General features: G+C 33.6%; 1 protein-coding gene and 1 pseudogene across 3 annotated transcripts in view; both read right to left on the bottom strand.

Annotated features, from left to right (window-relative positions):
* Window positions 1-18,498, bottom strand: part of DLC1 (DLC1 Rho GTPase activating protein) — a 351,657-nt gene that overhangs the window by 304,942 nt on the left and 28,217 nt on the right. The gene's annotated exons all lie outside the window — the stretch shown is intronic.
* LOC107504112 lies at window positions 2,685-18,487 on the bottom strand (annotated as a pseudogene).

Raw genomic sequence — 18,498 nt, 5'->3', positions numbered from 1 at the left:
ACAATGATCCTAAATGAATCTAATCTCACCCTAGAACTACCAATGATTTAAATTGACTTATATGCTTCTCTCCTATCTCACCTTCATCTCTCTCACTTTGCTATTTTTCTTTTTTATTCCTTTGCCTTTAAAAAATACAAGTTTTAAATTGAATACATGCGTGCCTAAATATGATATTTGGTTCTCTTTTTGAACTCTATAAAAATACTGAATTCTATGTAGCTTCCTGAAATTTGCCTCTCTTATTCCCTGCAATGTTATTTTACAAATGTCTAGTGTTGTGGGTTGGAGTGCTTAATTTATTTTATATCTATATAATATGCTATTATTTGACATACTACAATATATTTATCCATTTATTTATTAATGGATATTAGGTTTTATTTTTAGGTGTTTTTTAGGTGCTATTATGGACAGTAATGTAATGCATATTTCTGTATAAATTTTTTGGAAGACAAATGAAAGATTGTTTCTAAGGATATATATATATATACACACATTTGTATATATACACACATGTATGTACATATATATAGATGTGATATCTATTATTTTTAGAGTATGTACACATATTAAGATATAATGCCAAATCATTTTCTAAAATTGTTTATCAATTATATTTGTATGTTGAATATAGAGGAGCTCTTGTTGATCCTAATCAACTCTGATACCTGGTACCTTAAACTTTTATTTATCTATCTATTTATCTATCTATCTATCTATCATTTATTTGTTTGTTTGTTTGTTTAAATTAGTTTCGAGTATACAGTGCATTGGTTCGACATCTATATAGGTCATAAAACGATTTCCCCAATTGCTCTCTCCCCTGGCCCTCCACCTAGCTATCATATTAATGCTAACTGCATTCTCTATGCCATGCTCTCCATCCCCGTGACTCACTATCAACTACTAATTTCTACTTCTTTAATCCTTCGCCCATTCTTCAGTCTCCCAAACTCCCTCCCCTCTGTCCATCATCAAATTGACCACTATATTGGTGAGTCTGTTTTTGATTAGTTTGTCCTTTTTGTTTCTTAGATTCTGCATAAGTGAAGTCATATGGTATTTATCTTTCTCTGTCTGACTTATTTCACTCAGCATAATAACATCTAGGTCCATTCATGTCATTGCAAATGGTAGGATTTCATTTTTTTAATCAGTCAGTAATATTCCATTGTATATATGAACCATAATTTCTTTATCCAATTGTCTACTGTTGGTTGCTTCCATATCTTTAGTATTGTAAATAGTGCTGCAGTGAACATAGGGGTGCATAGATCTTTTCGAATTAGTATTTTGGTTTTCTTTGAATAAATACCCAGAAGTAGAATTGCTGAGTCATAAGGTAGAATTATTTTTAGTTTTTTGAGGAAACTCCATACTGTTTTTCCTAGTGGCTTGACCAAATAACAATCCTAACAACAGTGCACGAGGATTCCCTTTATTCCGCATCCTCACTAACCCTCGTTCTTTCTTGGCCATTCTAATCAGGATGAGGTGATATCTTATTGTCGTTTTAATTTGCATTTCTTTAATGATTAGTGACCTTGAGCATCTTTTCATATGTCTATTAATCATCTGTATGTCCTCTGGAGAAATGTCTATTCAGGTCCTTTGCCCATTTTTAAATTGGATTGTTATTTTTGGTGTTAAGTGCATGAATTCTTTGTAAATTTTGGATATTAATCCTTTAGCAGATGTATTATTAGCAAATATCTCCTATCATTCAGTAGGTTGTCTTTCTGTTTTATAGATGGTTGCCTTTTAAAAAACATTTTAGCTTGCTATAGTCCCATTTATTTTTTCTTTTGTTTTCTTTTCCCAAGGCCACATGTCATAAAAAATATTACTAAGAGCCATGTCATAGAGTTTACAGCCTCTGTTTTCTTCTAGGAGTTTTATGGTTTGGGATCTTAATTTAAGTCTTCAATCCATTTTGAGTTTATTTTTGTATGTGCAGTAAGAAGGTGGTCTAGTTTCATTTTTTTGCACCTATGTGTCCAGTTTTCCCAACACTATTTATTGAATAGACTGTCTTTACCCCATTGTATATTGTTTCCTGCTTTGCCATAGGTTAATTGACTATACAGGCATGTTTTTTTCTGGGCTATCTATTCTATTCCATTGATCTATGTGTTTGTTTCATGCCAGTACCAAGCTCTTTTGATTACTATAGCCTTGTAGTACAGTTTAATATCAAGTAATGTGATACCTTTAACTTCATTCTTCTTTCTCAAGATTGCAGTGTCTATTTGAGGTCTTTTGTGGCTCTGTATAAATTTTGGCATTATTTGTTCAAGTTCTTTGAAAAGTGCCACTGGTATTTTAATAAGGATGGCACTGAATCTGTAGATTGCTTTGAGTGGTATGGACATTTTAACAATGTCAGTTCTTCTTATCCATGAGCACAGCATATGCTTCCATTTATTTGTATCTTCTTCAGTTTCTTTCTTCGATATCTTATAATTTTCTGAGTACAAGTCTTTTACATTTTTAGTTAAATTTATTCTTAGGTATTTTTATTGATGCAATTGTAAATAGAATTTTATTCTTAATTTGTCTTTGTGATAATTCATTATTGCTGTATAGAAATGTAACTGATTTATGAATATTAATTTTGTATTCTGCTACTTTACCGAATTCATTTATCAATTCTAATACTTTTTTGGTGGAATATTTAGGGTTATTTATTTATTTATATATACTATGTCATCTGCAAATAATGACAATTTTATTTTTCTTTTCAATTTGGATGCCTTTTGTGTGTGTGTGATTGCTGCGGCTAGGACTTCCAGAGTGTTTCTTTATCTCTTGAATTATTAGTGTGAATATGTTTTAATGTCTATATGTATGAGAATTTCTATTATTAAATTCTAATTTAATGTCTAACTTAATTGAATTGTGGTTTGAGTATATGGTCTCTGTGATAGCAATTTTTAAAAATTTGTTAAGATATACTTCATGGTTATAATATCAATTTTCAAAATGACTCATGTGTGATTGAGAACAGTATATATGTTCTAATTATTGTGTGTGAGAGCTCTGTATGTACATCAGATTAAGCTTGATGATTGTGTAGTTTAAATTGTCTATTTTTTTAAGTTTTTACTTGTATTCTCAATATTTATGAGACCTTATAGCTTCCCATCAAAATTATAGATTTTTCAAAATTTCTATCTAGTTGTGTAAATGTTTTCTTTATACATTTTTATTCTATTTTATTTGTTGCATAATTGAAGAATGAAATTATTATAGCTCATGGTAAATTGAAACTTTATCAATATGGCGACAATTTTTTTGGTGATATTAATAATTTCTTTGTCTTAAATATCTTTATTTCATTTATATTTACCTTTTATCTTTTTCTTTGCCTTTCAAACCTTCCAAGTCCTTATGCTTTATGTATCTTTTTAAACAGCATTTGTCTGGACTTTTTTTTAATATAATAAACTTTTAATTGATTATCAAAATCCATTTATATTTATTGTGATTATTAATATAGTTGGATTTTGCTATACCATGTTAATATTTTTCTGTTTTATTTATCCTATATTTAATAATTTTTTTTATTTTGGTATTGGTTAACGTTTTATTTGTTTGTATCCCATTTTGTTCTCTGCAATGTAATGTATTCACTTTAGTTCTATTCCTTTAGTGATTATCCTTAAAGTTAAAAAAGTTTTAATTCAACCCCCATTTTCTTGAAAGGTACAATAAACTTTGACCTTTTTTAATTCTGTTACCCCTCTTCTGAATTACCCTCAGTCTTAGTCGTTGCCTTCTCTGTTTTATAATTAGTGATTGGGTCTCATTGCTTTATCCTAATACGTGGGAACTCTGTGGACCTAAATTAGGGATTAGAGACACTTTTTGCCAAAGAGGTGTTGCTTAGGTCAGTAGCTAGGAAACACACTACCCAGCTCGGCTTGGGAATTCAGGACCCTTGTCCCATTCTGCCGCTGACCCAAGACTCAGTTTCCCAGTTGCCGTTTTAATGTCAGACATCAGGCAACTCTGTTCTGTTTTCCCACTACTCAGGTTCTTATCCAGGTTCCAGGTCTTTCTTTTTCCCCTAGCTCATGCTGTCCTGTATTTAGAAGAGATCTCCATTGGTGATCCTTACCTACCCCTGTGAGACTAAATGGCATCTGAAAGAGTCTGTTCTTTCTAGGGAATAATCGAACTGAAAAAGGAAGTTCCTTTTGGGCAATACTGCTATATGGGAAAGACTCCATTTCAATCATTTTTATATGACAGTAAAGTAGGAATTATTATCACACACATTTACCTTGAAGAAATTTTGACATGGAAAGGTAATTTGCACAAGATGCAATAGCAATTTAAGTAAGAGATTAAACTGTTGATTTTGTTTCTTTAAATTTCAAATCCATACTTTTTTTACCTTAAAACTATTAAAACATGCAAAATAATTATACAAAGCAGTAATACACTAATTCTGAGAGGAGGCAAAAGAAGGGTGCAATCAGAGTTTTTGTTTTCTTGCAGAAACAATTGTTGTTTTTCAAGAATATGGTAGAAGTCAGCTACACATGTACTATTTCCCTTATTTCCCTCATACTTACCTACCCCTATCCGCTATCATTTCCCAGGAGTCAGATCATCATCAGCTTTGCTACCATTTATTTACCTCCTTTGTGACAGATTTTCCATACTCATGTCTTGTTACTCCAACCCTATAGATAGAAGATTGAGACTAACATATCAAATAACTTCCTCCGTTTCACAATCTAATATGTGGTAGGATCTATGAACCAAACTAAATCTTGTTACTTTTTAGAATACATTCTGCTATACTTTTTATTTTTAAGAAATTTTGTACAGCAACATAGTTTTCTAGGAGAAAGAACTAAAAAGTGATTATAGTCTGAAGAGTAGCACTGCTTTTTAGATTTTCATAGGTCCACTTTTTTAAAATGCTTTACATAGATACTGACCTATACATATTATTTTATTTGTAATCCCATGTATTAAGATGGAACACTGTTAAAGTAACAATCACTTATAAAACAACAACAAACCAGTATTTAATTTGGCACTTACCTTAATAATTAAGAATCAAATGGAAGCAATGTCTGAAGTAACTAAGATAATTCACAATTAAAATCATTACTTCAGGCTCCACTTATTGGAAATGTAATCATTCAAAATTGGCTCATCTAAAATGAGGGTATAAGTTAACAAAGTATTAAATAAGATTTCGAGAAGCCTCTAAAATTACTTTTAAGTACTTCAGAACTAATTATTTATATGCAAAAAATACATGAACTAAGTTTAGGTTCATTTATACATGGCCTTATTTTAAAACATGTTATTTGCATTCACTAGAAACATTCATGTCAGTAAGACATTTTTGAGTATTTTATTTCCCAAATATTTCATTACTTCAAACTAGCCATTCAAGTGACTAGTCTAACTTTCTATTGAAGCCTAAGCCTTTAGTGAAGACGTGCTTTTGAAAATAAGACAATTTCTACAATCTGTTTATAAATAGAAAACAACTCTTAGGTTGTTAGTTAAAGTGAAAAAGATTTTACAAAAAAGAAAAAAGAAAAATACTGAAGAACTAAAGCAATGAAAGGTACTTAATAAGCAGTGGAAAACTCCACACAGCATTAAGGTCAGTATAGTACCTAAGGTACCTCAGGTCCAGGGTGAGATAATCAATTTGCTTAGTGTTCTAATAACTAATGTACAGTATTTTTATCATCTTAAGAAGGTGAAGCTGAAAAGGTAATGTCTAGCCACGACTTTTGTGAATAAGAAAGAAGAGAATCCTAAGAGCTGATAAATGGGAGAGATAGTGGAGATCTTCTGTGCTACTTCCCCATATTTATAGATGAAGAAACTGAGGTCCAGTCATGAAACAGAGGTGACACCAGAGCTGTTTCCAGATACCTAATCCATTTCTACTAGGATAGGACAAATTCTAGATTTTACCTTCCATCGGCTACTAAACCAAGTGTAAAGAATTTTAGAGATGTGAATTTGAGGGGAAAAAAAATTCATCAAATCCCTAAAGGCAAGTTGGAAATGTATATTACTTTACTATCTTAATTCCTTTACACCACATGTTGCTCAACTTAGCTAATACACTAATTGATTTATACAATTTCTTTCAACTCTATCTAAAAATAGCAGATAAAAATTAAGTGAGAAAGTTACATAAAATTCCATTTGAGTGTACAAGGCTGTGGTACCTGATGTGAACCACCAGTTCTTGAGAGAAAGAAAACATCTCCACTGTCCTGTTCAAAGAGAAAGCTCCTGACTAGTTATCCAGTAGAACTTCTACTCTTCAGTGCGGAAAAGCATGGTTATGTTTTTTAAAATCTCTACAAAGTTCACATACAAGACAGTACATCTTAGACTTATGACTGATAAGAACCTTTAAGCTGTCATTTTCAAGAATAAAAATTTAGTGTTCTATTACCCAATATGTGCAATAGATATAGCTATAATCTTAAATCATGGAAATTAACAGGAGCTCACCAAAGACATAAAGAAATTATAATTTAGGCAACAGCAAGGAAGTTTAAATGTAGGAAAGGCTGAAAAAAAATCTATGGATTAGATTATGCTTCTTTGAACTGAATTATTTTGTTCACACTGAAACTCTTAACACTATTGTCTGTTGCATGGCACTTAGAATAAGACAGATCTGTAGTAGACCAAACAAGGAAGCTTAATCAGGTGACAGATCCTAAAAAGTTACACTTCTAACACAATTTTACCACTTGCATCCCAGAGAAAGAGACATGGCTCTAGTATATCAAACAAGTGTCACAGATAAACATAAATTTTTTTTTTTTAAAACAAGGTCTTTCCAACTAGGAACCAGCATAGACTGCTTGTGGAAGACATAAATCAACAGTATTTAATCCTGGCTTGATCTATTGTAAAATAAAATATGGTTGGAAAAAATGGACATTTGAAAGCCGGCAGTTTCTTTAACTAATGCTCTAGGTTTTTCACTAAGTCATAGTTCTATAACTTGTGCTATGGTTCTAATATCTGTATCTGAAAAGTGACATCAGTTGTATAATGTATATAGTTGCTTTGTTGTAAATTCCATGTAACATGGTTGAATTTCAGGTCTTTTTAACACAATTTAAAGATAGGAATTAAGATAGTAAAGTAATATACATTTCTGAAATTCTTGCGGTTTGGTCAGCATACACACTTCTCATTTCATTTTATATACCAGCCGTTGTGGACAGTCAAAATTAAAATTACCAACTGGTTCAGAGAGTTAAATTGAATCCAACATTATGACAAAGTCTGACCCAAAATTTTAATTTGTGATTTTAGCATGTCTCCCATATATTTTTCAGAGCATCAAACTAAAGCCACAGTCACCAGAAGCATTACAGCTGGATGCACATTAACCAAAATGTATACATTTTTAGTGTTCACGATAAATGCAATTATGACCTTATTAGACTTCTGGCATTCTTTACGAAAGCACATTAAGTTTCAATAAAGATTTACTTAGGTTACATTTGTACTCAAGTAATAATAAAAATTTGTTCCTTAAGAGAAAAAAAAAAAACTGTTCTTTTTGATCTCATACATTCTGTCCTCAGGCATGGCCCATCTCCTGAATGCTTGGAGTGACCTTTGGCTCCGTGGCTGGCCTTGTTAGTTCACCACTCTGGATATACTGGAACAGAAAGCAACTTACACACAAGAACAATTAATTGGAACAAAGGGAGAAAGTATTTCTTTTCTCAGATTCCATAAAGACTGAAGAAATGTGTATGGTCTAAGCCCGTCTGCTCTACTTACTATTTTTTTATGTAGTTACGACATGATGCGATTGTAGCTCCCTAAATTATGAAAACCCTGAGAGATTGTACCTTCTAGTTGAAATTAAGTATTGCGGCTTCAGAAGTTTGCTGCTTTTTGGAACTTTAAGAAATATCCTTAATGAACTTTATAGAATTTTGAGGACAGAGTTATCATTAGTATTTTTTCTTAAGGGTTTTAAACTGCTTCAGTATTTGAGTTTGGGTATAGCTATACAATTTCATATGCTTTCTGAAAGGAATGGAGATTTTTTTTGGACATTGAGGATGTTTCTCACATATTCAAACAACAGTTTATACATTGTGATCCTATTAATTTTGTGTGTATGCTCGCGCATGTGTGTGTGTTTTACCGTGTGTTTCTTCGGAGTTAAAATGTCTATGACAGCCTCATCAACAACAATCTTCAATCCCTCTAGGTTAAAGACGAACATTCCACACAGCAGCATGCTCCTACCTCTTATACTAGTTTCCATTCTTGTTCCACACATACAGGTTTTTCTTTCATATCGTTCAGTCTTGCTAAAGTTTTGGGGTCATTTTGGACATCAATCTGAATTCGTAACAATAAAAAGGATACATTTGGTGTATATCCTTTGTGTGCTGGTACCCACTCCTTTTTCACATTTTGAAATGAGGCAGGATTTATTATAGAAAACCATATAAGGAAGACATCAATCTCTGGCTAAGATAAAGGCCTAAGAGGCTCACAATCTTCCTATCCAGCTTGCTGTAGAGTCCCAGGAGGTACTTCTTGTCCCCTATGGTGATGTTGACTGTGTAGTGGTCAACGACATTGGGTACTACTCCTTTAGAAAGGCGACATTGGCAAAACTTCCGAGTAGGCACATCATGTCCACTGCCCCGCTGACCACCACATACATGGGCATCAGTGTGCCAGGTATGTAAGCCAGGCTGACGCCCGCCGGCCTCTGAGCATTGCCCTCCAGGAGCCTCTGCCCCAGCCCTGGGCTCAGCCCCAGCCACCTGGGGTATCCACTGCCACCGCCACTCTGTTCAGTAGGGCTGCCCCTCTCCAGGCCCTATGCAGTGGTTCCCGGAGTGCGAGAGCAAGAAGTTGTGGGCCTGGGCACTGTGGCCACCTCAAGTTAGCACCACTCTCCTGCCCAAACCCTGCAGCTGGGGTCCTGAGCCTTCTCCCTGGCCTGGCCTCCGTGGGAGGATCCTCTGGGTCATAGGTCAGGTGTCAAAAAGTAAAAGTACCCCTCTTTCCATTTTTGTAAGTAAAAATTAGTCTTGGAAGTTCTGAAGTCTTCTGTAAATAAAACCTTAAAAGCTGAGAACGCCGCTTTTCAAAAAAAAAAATCTACGTATTCCATTAGAATTGGGTTTCACAAGTTCACTGGTGTCTTGTGCTGTGGCCAGAATGATGGGCTTTGGAGCCCTGATTCATCGAGCATTGAATAATAGTTCTGACATTTAATTGCTCTCTGACCTGGAAGTATGTTACTTATTTGTCAAGGCCTAAATTTTTTCTTCTACCAGTTTGTACCTAATTTGTAAGTTGTTGTGATGATTACATGACACAATGAATATTAAGAGCCAGGGTCTGGTGCTGGCACATAGTTAATGCTCAAACAATAGGAATTACAGGTATTTGCAAAGGTAAATTATAAATAGGTTGTGTAATTTTATATATCTTAAAAGTTTTATTAAGATTTTTGTTTGCATGTTAAATTTGCAATAAGAACTGATCGGAAGATACTATTGAAATATATAATCTACATAATTTGACATGATTTTGATCTAGTAAAAAGTGATATTACTTTGCTAAAGTCTATAGAAATATACAAATGGTCCAGCTCTTGAATTTTCAGAACAGAAAGCATAAATTATGAAGAGAATTAAATATATAAGCAACTTCAGTTTCTATCCTCCCAAATAATGATATAATAGGTTAATATTGTAGAAAAACATCCAGACAGGGCAGCTTATTTTGTATAAAAAGTGGTAATTAGATTTCCCTTGATATTTTCTGTAGTATAAATAAAGCACCACCTAACAACAAATCCAGTTGTGTTCAGCCATCCATTCAACCTTATTTTTTTTTCCTTCAGTGAACAAAGTTACTTCCTCTTGTGGAAGAATTTAATAAAACATTTGAATAAAGTAATCCTTTGATACAGCTGAAAAAGAGGAAAGCACATTTGTCTTATCTGACTACATAACTTAAAAGCAATTAAAAAAAAGAAATGTATTAACCAAGGGACTTTTATTTTTATTTTATTATTTGAGCATAATATGCTAGGTAACTGTTCTAATGGCCATTGAAAATAAAGAATGCCTTTCAGCAAAGTCCCCGGAATGCTCCCAGGCAGATCCTCTTGACCCCTTCCACTACCACCCTTCTACCGCACCCCGAAGGCACTCCTGACCTCACTGGGTGACATCAGCCTGGGGCCCTTCCCCAGAAGAAGGTCTCAGGGCTAAGAGGCAGTCATGGAGCTCTCCTACTCTGGGGACCACAAAAATCCCAAAAGTTTCTTAGCTAACACCCTTTAAAAGATTGAGGCCTGTGGAAAACCTACGCACGGAAAGTCTGTTTCTATTTCAGTTGTGTATCAGTTAAGATGGAAAATTTTTAAAGTCCACACAGATGGTAAATAAATTTCTGCTACATGAGGCAGTTCCTGGAATAAAGCAATTTTCTCAAATAACAAGTGCCAACTTATTTTTTCAGCGGGACTTATTTTTAACTTTCCCAGGGAATAGTTGAGAGACTGGAAGCAGTATCCATCACCTTAGGAATCTGAGTCTCCTTCCAGAAGAAACTAACGCTGTTCTCACTACAGACATACATGTACATATACATACACATATACATTGGATGAAGGGAGTGGTTGTCCATTTTCTTGGAGGAGGGGAATGAATGAGGAACCAAGAAGATGGACATTTTGCAGAAACATTTATGTTTTCATTCAATGGTTAGTTTCCTATAACTTACTCTAAACAGTATAAAATTAACTCATATTCTTGCATAGGGATTCATTAAGTATCTTGAACAAATGACTATTAATCTTTGGGATTTCTTTACACACTGTGAGACTTGGCCTGTGTCCCCAGAAGCCTTTATCATTAGTCTCTTAGGACATAGCCGAAACCCCCTAATGGTTTGCTGGGTTGGGCTTCATCAGAAAGAACCGTCACTGGGATTCAGTTGGCAAGAAATGTTGGTGTCTAAGACACAACTATGTCATTTACTAAATCAGGGTAATTCAAACATTTCTCCTAAAAGCAGAGATTCCCTATTCATAAGAAACACAAAAATTGACTTGTAAATAATTAAATTGTGTCATAACATAACATACTGATAGTTTTAATGAGGGTGTTACATCAAAGTGCTATGTACATAGCCCTTAGAAATGTATTAGCCTTTTTTTTTTTTTTTTTTTTTTTGCAAAATATTTCACTTAACACTATCAATGCAATAGATATTTACTGAGTGCCTAAATGCTAGGAACTGTATGAAAGAAAGAAAAAAGAAAAAATCCTGTCTTTGCCTTAAAGAGGTTATAGTTGAAGAGACAAATATGAAGGAACTAGAGAACCACTAAGAGCCAGATAGTGTGATGTTAAACATCAGGGTTGGAGGATGATATGCTGACCTGCTATGTCAGAAGAGATAGTTCCATGGATTAAATATTTATGTCACCCCAAATTATGTTGAAGCCCCTATCCCTCAATATGCTGGTATTAGGAGGTATGGCCTTTGGGAGGCAATTGGGTTTAGATAAGGTTACGAGGGTAGAGCTCCTTGGTGGGATTAATTGCCTATAATAAAAGGAAGAGCAACCAGAGTTTCCTCTTTCTACCATGTAAGGATTTAGTGATAAAACAGCTATCTCTAAGCCAAGAAGAAAGCCTTTACTAGAATCTGACCATGCTGTCACTCTGATCTCAGACTTCTAGCCTCCAGAACTGTGAGAAAACAAATTATTGTTTAAGCCCCCCAGCCTGTGGTATTTTGTTATAGCAGCCTGAGCAGACTAAGACATATACTCAAAATTCACTATGAGTAAACCATCCACATAGGTCAGGAAACAGATTTTTGGAAGAGATGTTTTAAAGTCCTTTTTCTAGTGACTCTGCTATAACTTTTCAGTTACAATGACAACTTTGTGTATGTGACAAATTCTAATGCTTGAGAGTAAACACTGACAAACAATAATTATTACATTGAGACACAAACACAATTTACTAACAAACAAGTACGTGAGAATTAGGGAAGTGCGGAGCTGGGAGAAATATAAAGTTTTCCTAATTAATTCAACACCCGCCCTTGAACAATGAGGAGACTAGCCTGAGGAGGGGACAGAGTTGGTCTAGGTCATAGGTGCTGTGGAGCTGGGATGAGAATACTCATCCATGAGCTAACTCTACACCATCTCTATTCCAACATAAGAAACAATACCAGGTTTATTGTTACTGTTCTGTAGTATGTATGTAAAATTTGTCAGTCTGTTTTACAGAGAATAAAATGCCTCTGAGATTAATCCCCTCAAATTTTTTCTCTTGGTTTTCTTTTATTTGGTCACTTGGGATTTTATACCAAATTAAAGTGCAGGTGTTAATGATCAAATGAGAACATACTTTGATAGTGACATAATTATAATAGAATTTTTTTCATAGATGAAGAACCAAACTATAATTTTAGTTTGAAAAGTAGTAAATTTCTAAGTATTTGTAGCTGGTTATTATTATTATTATTTTTTGACTTAAACATGTATCAAGATTAAATTTATTTAAAACAGCCTTTTAAAAAAGATATTTCCTATAATACAGGACAGATATCTTAATAATTAAAGTTTGTTTCTGAAAACCTCAATTTTTAATTTTGGTTCAAAAGGACTTTAGTGTTCTAATTTTGAGGGCCCAGCATAAGGCCATCTTTCCTATCAGGGCTTTGGCTAAAAAAAAAAAAAAAAAAAGTAGCTGAAATTAATTTCCTGTTATTCTTAGCATGTGCCCAGAAGCCATGGAAATTTTGGGACTTACTTAGTGAATTAAAGAAATAAAGTGAATAAAAGACCCTATTATGAATAGCAACCATACAAAATAAAGATTATAAATGGTAATAGTTTCACAGTGAAAAGAAAGATATAATCATAACCACAAAATCTCCAGAGATGGGAGGACTCTGTGGGGTATTTCACTCTGAAGTAAATTGGAGGAGATACAAACCCTGAGGCTGCTACTCAAAACGTTAGAAGAATATACTATGGACTGAAGTCAGTGGTTGACAAGTGTTGGGAATGTGGCATTAAGAACTGAACCTGTAATGTGAAAGACACTAGGGTGTCATCTTGGAAAACTAATTAGAGATTAATGAAATTATGCAGACTGTAAAATTAAAATGAAATTAAATGAATCTCTTTCTTCAATCTAGTATTTTCACAGTTCTCCACTGAATTCTGAATGGGTGGTGTAGAAATGTCTATTAGATACACAGTTCTCAGTATTTACCATTTCTCAGGATAAGAAAAACAAGTAGGTTGCCTCTTAAAGCCAAAAGAAACTATAGGGGTGAATTATAATGGAGGGAATGTGTCTATTTATAAGGAATAGCCATTTTATACTTTTTGAATTTTAAATAGGATAAAAAAGAAATTATAATATTGCATCAAAAACCTAATTAGTATCATTTATTACTTTGTGGATATTAGTTTTTCTATGGCTTTCTATGAACATCCAGCTGTAAAAATTTTATTTTTTGTGACATTTTTAAAGCATTATACTATTTATTTAAACTTTAATATCTATCAAAAAAAGATTCAGCTGAGGTTCTCAAAAGATTAGGGATATGAAGAACATAAACAAATATATTTTAACAATTTCAACAGCATTCTCTTGTGCCTCTAAGAAGTTTAAATTTAGACAAGGAGACAGGCATATTTTCATTTTTATATGCACATTCCCGCCACAATTTTTTTCTGTGTGGCTAGTACATAAATGCACCACGTAATCTGTCACCTAAATGGGACAGTTAAAAAAATGAAAGGGGAACCTAAGTAGGCAAGATGTGGGGACAATAGGCATAAAACTGAGTGGCCAGACACACCAGGATGAATAGTCACCACACTAATGGAGTGTGCACCGTATAAATTAGTTATGAATGTTTTTCCTTCAAGGTTTTAGAGTTTCTTGAGGAGAATGACAGTAACTTACTCATCTTTGATTATCTGGCAATTAGCATAATGCTCAAATGTTAGATCATTTTTTAAAAGCTTTATTAATTAATTAATAATTGAATAAATTAACAAAAATATATGTTTATGCAAATAATTATAACTCTATTATAGGATATACTTCTTCATGTTTGTGAAATCAAAGATGAAAACAGCAGGACAAGAGAAACATTATAGTGAATAAATCTTGTCTTCTTTCACACACAGAGAAAGGGATGTAGTGTTTTTACCTACATCAATCTTTCTGAATGGAGACAGCTTTCTATTATGTTGATCACTGAAACTACACAGGGGAAGCACATAGCCTCTGCTCTTGATGTGCATACAGTACCACCAAATTAGAGCATTTATTCTTGAACGAGATGAAAAAAATGAACTTTTATTAATTTTACTATTTTTTTTCCCAGTGAAGACATTTTCAGGGAGAGAGAAAGAAGAAGATGTGGCTTTGGAAACTTAAAGGATGTGGGATGAGTTTGAAATGGCTGTGATAGATGCTGGAGTGAGACAAGTAAGTGTACAGAGTGACTATTAAGAGACTGAGTCCATGGTGACTAGAGAGTATGGATTTGTAGCGCATTTATACAAGGCTTGTTAGAGTAGTGAGAGTAAGCTTAACATTTTAACAAGGATTAATTATAGGGGAGTATAAAATATAAGCTCGAGGATATGGTCTTCATCTGTAAAATCACAGAAATTGGGTTAGCTTTTTTTATGAAGGGAAATAACCTGATGATGATGTTTTCTTAGGAAAGTTAAATCTGATTATACTGTGTAGAATGAGAATAGAAGGGAGAAAAAGAAAACCGAATCCAGGGAGATAGCAAGGAACTCATTATAGTTTCTCTTCAAGCCAAGTTGAGTGTATGGACGTGGTGGACACAGGAGAATTGGAGACACATAAATCATATATTTTTACAAGAATCACAGAGAGATCACATTCAAGTCACTTATTCTAATCAATTTTCTTTAGTCATAGCTAGCAAAGGTCAACTAAAATTGCTAAATCTTTAAGAAAAATCAATAGCAGGGCAACAGATTGATGTGCAAAAAGAAAGAATTCAGGTAATAACAACACATTAAACATCTCTAAATGTCACATTAAATTATTACTATAATAGTATTCTCAGAGAGATATGAAAGAATTGCATCTATATAACATGAACTACTAGCAAAGTTACAAGCAGAGAACATACTCCATAGTCTTCACTTTCCCTCTGGTTATAGGTATGAACTCTCAGCTCCAATCTATACCCAACTCCTCCACTGGGTGCTGGATCCCCTCCTCTTGTCCCCTCCTCTCATCACTGCTAGAGCTGCCTCCTCTCTTGTATCAATGATATTTCCTCTACTGGGTCATTTCCATCAGTTTCCAAATATGATGTCCAAATATCTTCTATTAAAAATTCAAAAAATAAAATTCTCTTTTGACTCCACATCTTCCCCTGGCTGTTCCCTCTTTCTTTGTTTTCTTTTATAGCAAATATTAAATTGTTATTTAATAGTTGTCTTTGCTCACTTTCCTCAATTCCTGTCCTCCCTTTTGCTCTTGAATCCACTGAAGAAAAGCATCTGTTCCTACCAAAACTGCTATGAACAAGCTGGCCAAAGAACTTTATGCTGTTAAATGCCAAGTTTTTTCTTGATATACTCATAACATTTGAGACATTTGATCTCTCTCCTTTTAGAAATGCTTCTATATACGGCTTCTAGGATACTACTACTATTTGATCTTTTTCCTTCATTTATTAATTCTACTCCTTAGCTAGTTTCCTATTCATTTCTTAATTTATTTTCTGCTTCCTTACACTCGAAGATAAGTCCTTGAGTAAAAGATATTATTTTGTATCTCTCATGTCCAGAAGTGTGTTTTTAGGACATAGTAAGTGCTCAGTAACTGTTTATTGGCCAGGCAATTAAAAAAAGAAAAAAAGAAAAAGCTATGTAATGGGAATTCTCTTCAGAAACAACAGATACAGGGGGAGGTGGCGATACTCATCTAATATTGAAAGGGATATTTCCTAATCTGATGGGAGACATGACTTTTCAGCCTGAAAGATCTTCGTAAAGATTTGGTTGCACTCAGAAGAAGTAAAGCTACTCTTAGTCACATCTTGATAAATTGTATAACTCCAAGGATAAAGAAAAAATATCTTAAGAATATCCAGAGGTTTAAAAATAAGTTACAAGAAACAAAGAAATAAGTTATCAGTATGACATAGATCTTCATATCTTAAATACTGGGTCACTGGAGAGTTGAGGAATGATATCAAATTTCTCAAGAAAAAAAAAGAGCCTAGAGTTCTACACATGTTTATCATTAATTAAATACAGGCAAAATAATGACACTAATGGATGTAAAAGAACTTGTGTGATAAAGTTATTCAAGGAGATAAGTCAACCAAATAAATAAGAATATATAAAAGATAATGTAGATTCAAGAAAGATGTGTGACATAGAAATTGGGAACACGGTATAAGGAATTTAAAAGAAAACCTATTAACCTTGATGCCTGGGTGATTCCCTTTTAATTACATGAGTTATATCTGCTTCCATGTGGTTCTAATTTCACTGTTTTATTCTGGAATGGATATTTATATATTATAAAGCCTTTGACTAATTTTGAATTTTTATAATTAACCTATAGTTGAAGCATGTATTAATTATAGCCACAAGAGAGAATACATATGCTAAAATCTTAAAAAACATGAAGATAATATTATCAATAAAAATTAGAAAACAGAGGAAAGATAGACCAAGGGATAAATGCTATTTTTTTAAACTTTTGAAGTTGAAATACAGTAAATACTATTTAAAGTGGATAAATTAAGAAATAGATAAATATGCATTTCCTTTAGCAGGCATATTCGTGGAGACAAATACTAAAACTAAAAAAATACATAAAAAATAAATATCAGTAGGTACAGGGGAGAAGCTTTGAGATTATATGAGAATACTAAATTCCACTGAAATGTAAGTTTTTGAAGACAGAAAATTTGTCAGCCCATTGTTTTAGTCCATTTCATCAACTGTACTTGGCAAACATAAGCAGTTGTTAAGGGTTGAATTGTGGCATCTCCCACCGCACAAATTCATATGCCGAAAATGTCTAAAGTTATTCCAGCATTGGGTAGGCCTCCACTCCAATATGACTAGTGTCCTTATAAAAAGGAGAAATCTGAACACAGATTCACACACATACACAATGCAAGGTGAACATAAGAGAACAGCATGATGTGTCTATAAGCCAAGGAACACTAAAGATTACCAGATAACCATCGGAAGCTAGGAGAGAGGCATAGAACAGAGTCTCTATCACAGCCAACAGAAAGAACTAACCCCGCTGACGCCTCGATCTCAGACTTCTAGTCTTCAGAATTGTGACAATAATTTTCTGTTGTTTAAGCATGCAGTTTGAGGTATTTTTTTATAACAGCCCTCACAAACTAATAGAGCAAAGAATATTTGTTAAATATACGAGTTAAATACCTCTTCTTTCACAAATAGATAAAAATTCTATGTAATGTAGTTAATTAATAAATGTAATTAAAGAATATATTTATAGTTATATAGGTAATGAACCAGAATTGTAGACAGTTAACAACAGTAATCTCTGGAAGAATGGGACTAGCTGCAGAGAAAATTTAACTTTTCATTTATACATTTTTCTGACCATGTGCATCTATCACATATATAATAAAAAGATAAAAATAGGGAGTTGGTAAATAAACAATGTATCTCATTGAAATTATCTTTTTTTCATGTTAAGCACTAAGACAATTTAAAACTTGAAATCGATTCAGGAATTTTGATTTCATAGATATTTGATTTGTAACTATGAAAAGCATGCTGCCTCTCAAACAAAATAAGGTACATCTGATGTAGAAATGTCCTAATATTATTCATTATAGTTTACATTTATTTCGTATTCCACTTTCCAAAGAGCTATCAGGTAGAACTAAAGATGAGAAAATATAGCGTGAGGTGATTACGAGATTTAACTGGAAAAAAGAGACAGTAAGAAGAAGTGTTAATTGTTACCGTGTACTACGATAATGCTTGACATGCTGTGCTTGTCTTCACTAAATCACTCCTTCCTCAGAAATGTAATAAGTGCACACTGTATGCCAGGCCTGTGCTAGGCATTAAAGAGAGCACAGTGAATAAATTATGAGTATGCTAGTCCCTTCCTTCAAGGAATTTAGTTCGAAGTGTAGGTATGTGCACTAGTATCTTGAGGCTGCTGTAAACAAATTATGTACCGCAAACTTAGTGTCTTAAAACTAGAGAATTTTTTTTTTTTTCTCACAGTTCCTGGGGCCTGAAATTAAAGTTGGCAGGGCCGAATTCCCTCTCAGAAGGCTGTAGGGGAGGATCCATTCTGGCCTTGTCCAGTTTTGGTGGCTTTGGGTGTTCCTTGGCTGGTGACTGTATAACTCCAATCTCTGCCTTCATCTTCGCATAGT

The sequence above is a fragment of the Rousettus aegyptiacus genome, unplaced genomic scaffold, assembly GCF_014176215.1.
Source record: "Rousettus aegyptiacus isolate mRouAeg1 unplaced genomic scaffold, mRouAeg1.p scaffold_m13_p_11, whole genome shotgun sequence".
NCBI classification, from domain to species: domain Eukaryota; kingdom Metazoa; phylum Chordata; class Mammalia; order Chiroptera; family Pteropodidae; genus Rousettus; species Rousettus aegyptiacus.
The sequence above is the reverse complement of the archived record's forward strand: the minus strand, read 5'-3'. Positions and strand labels throughout refer to the sequence as shown.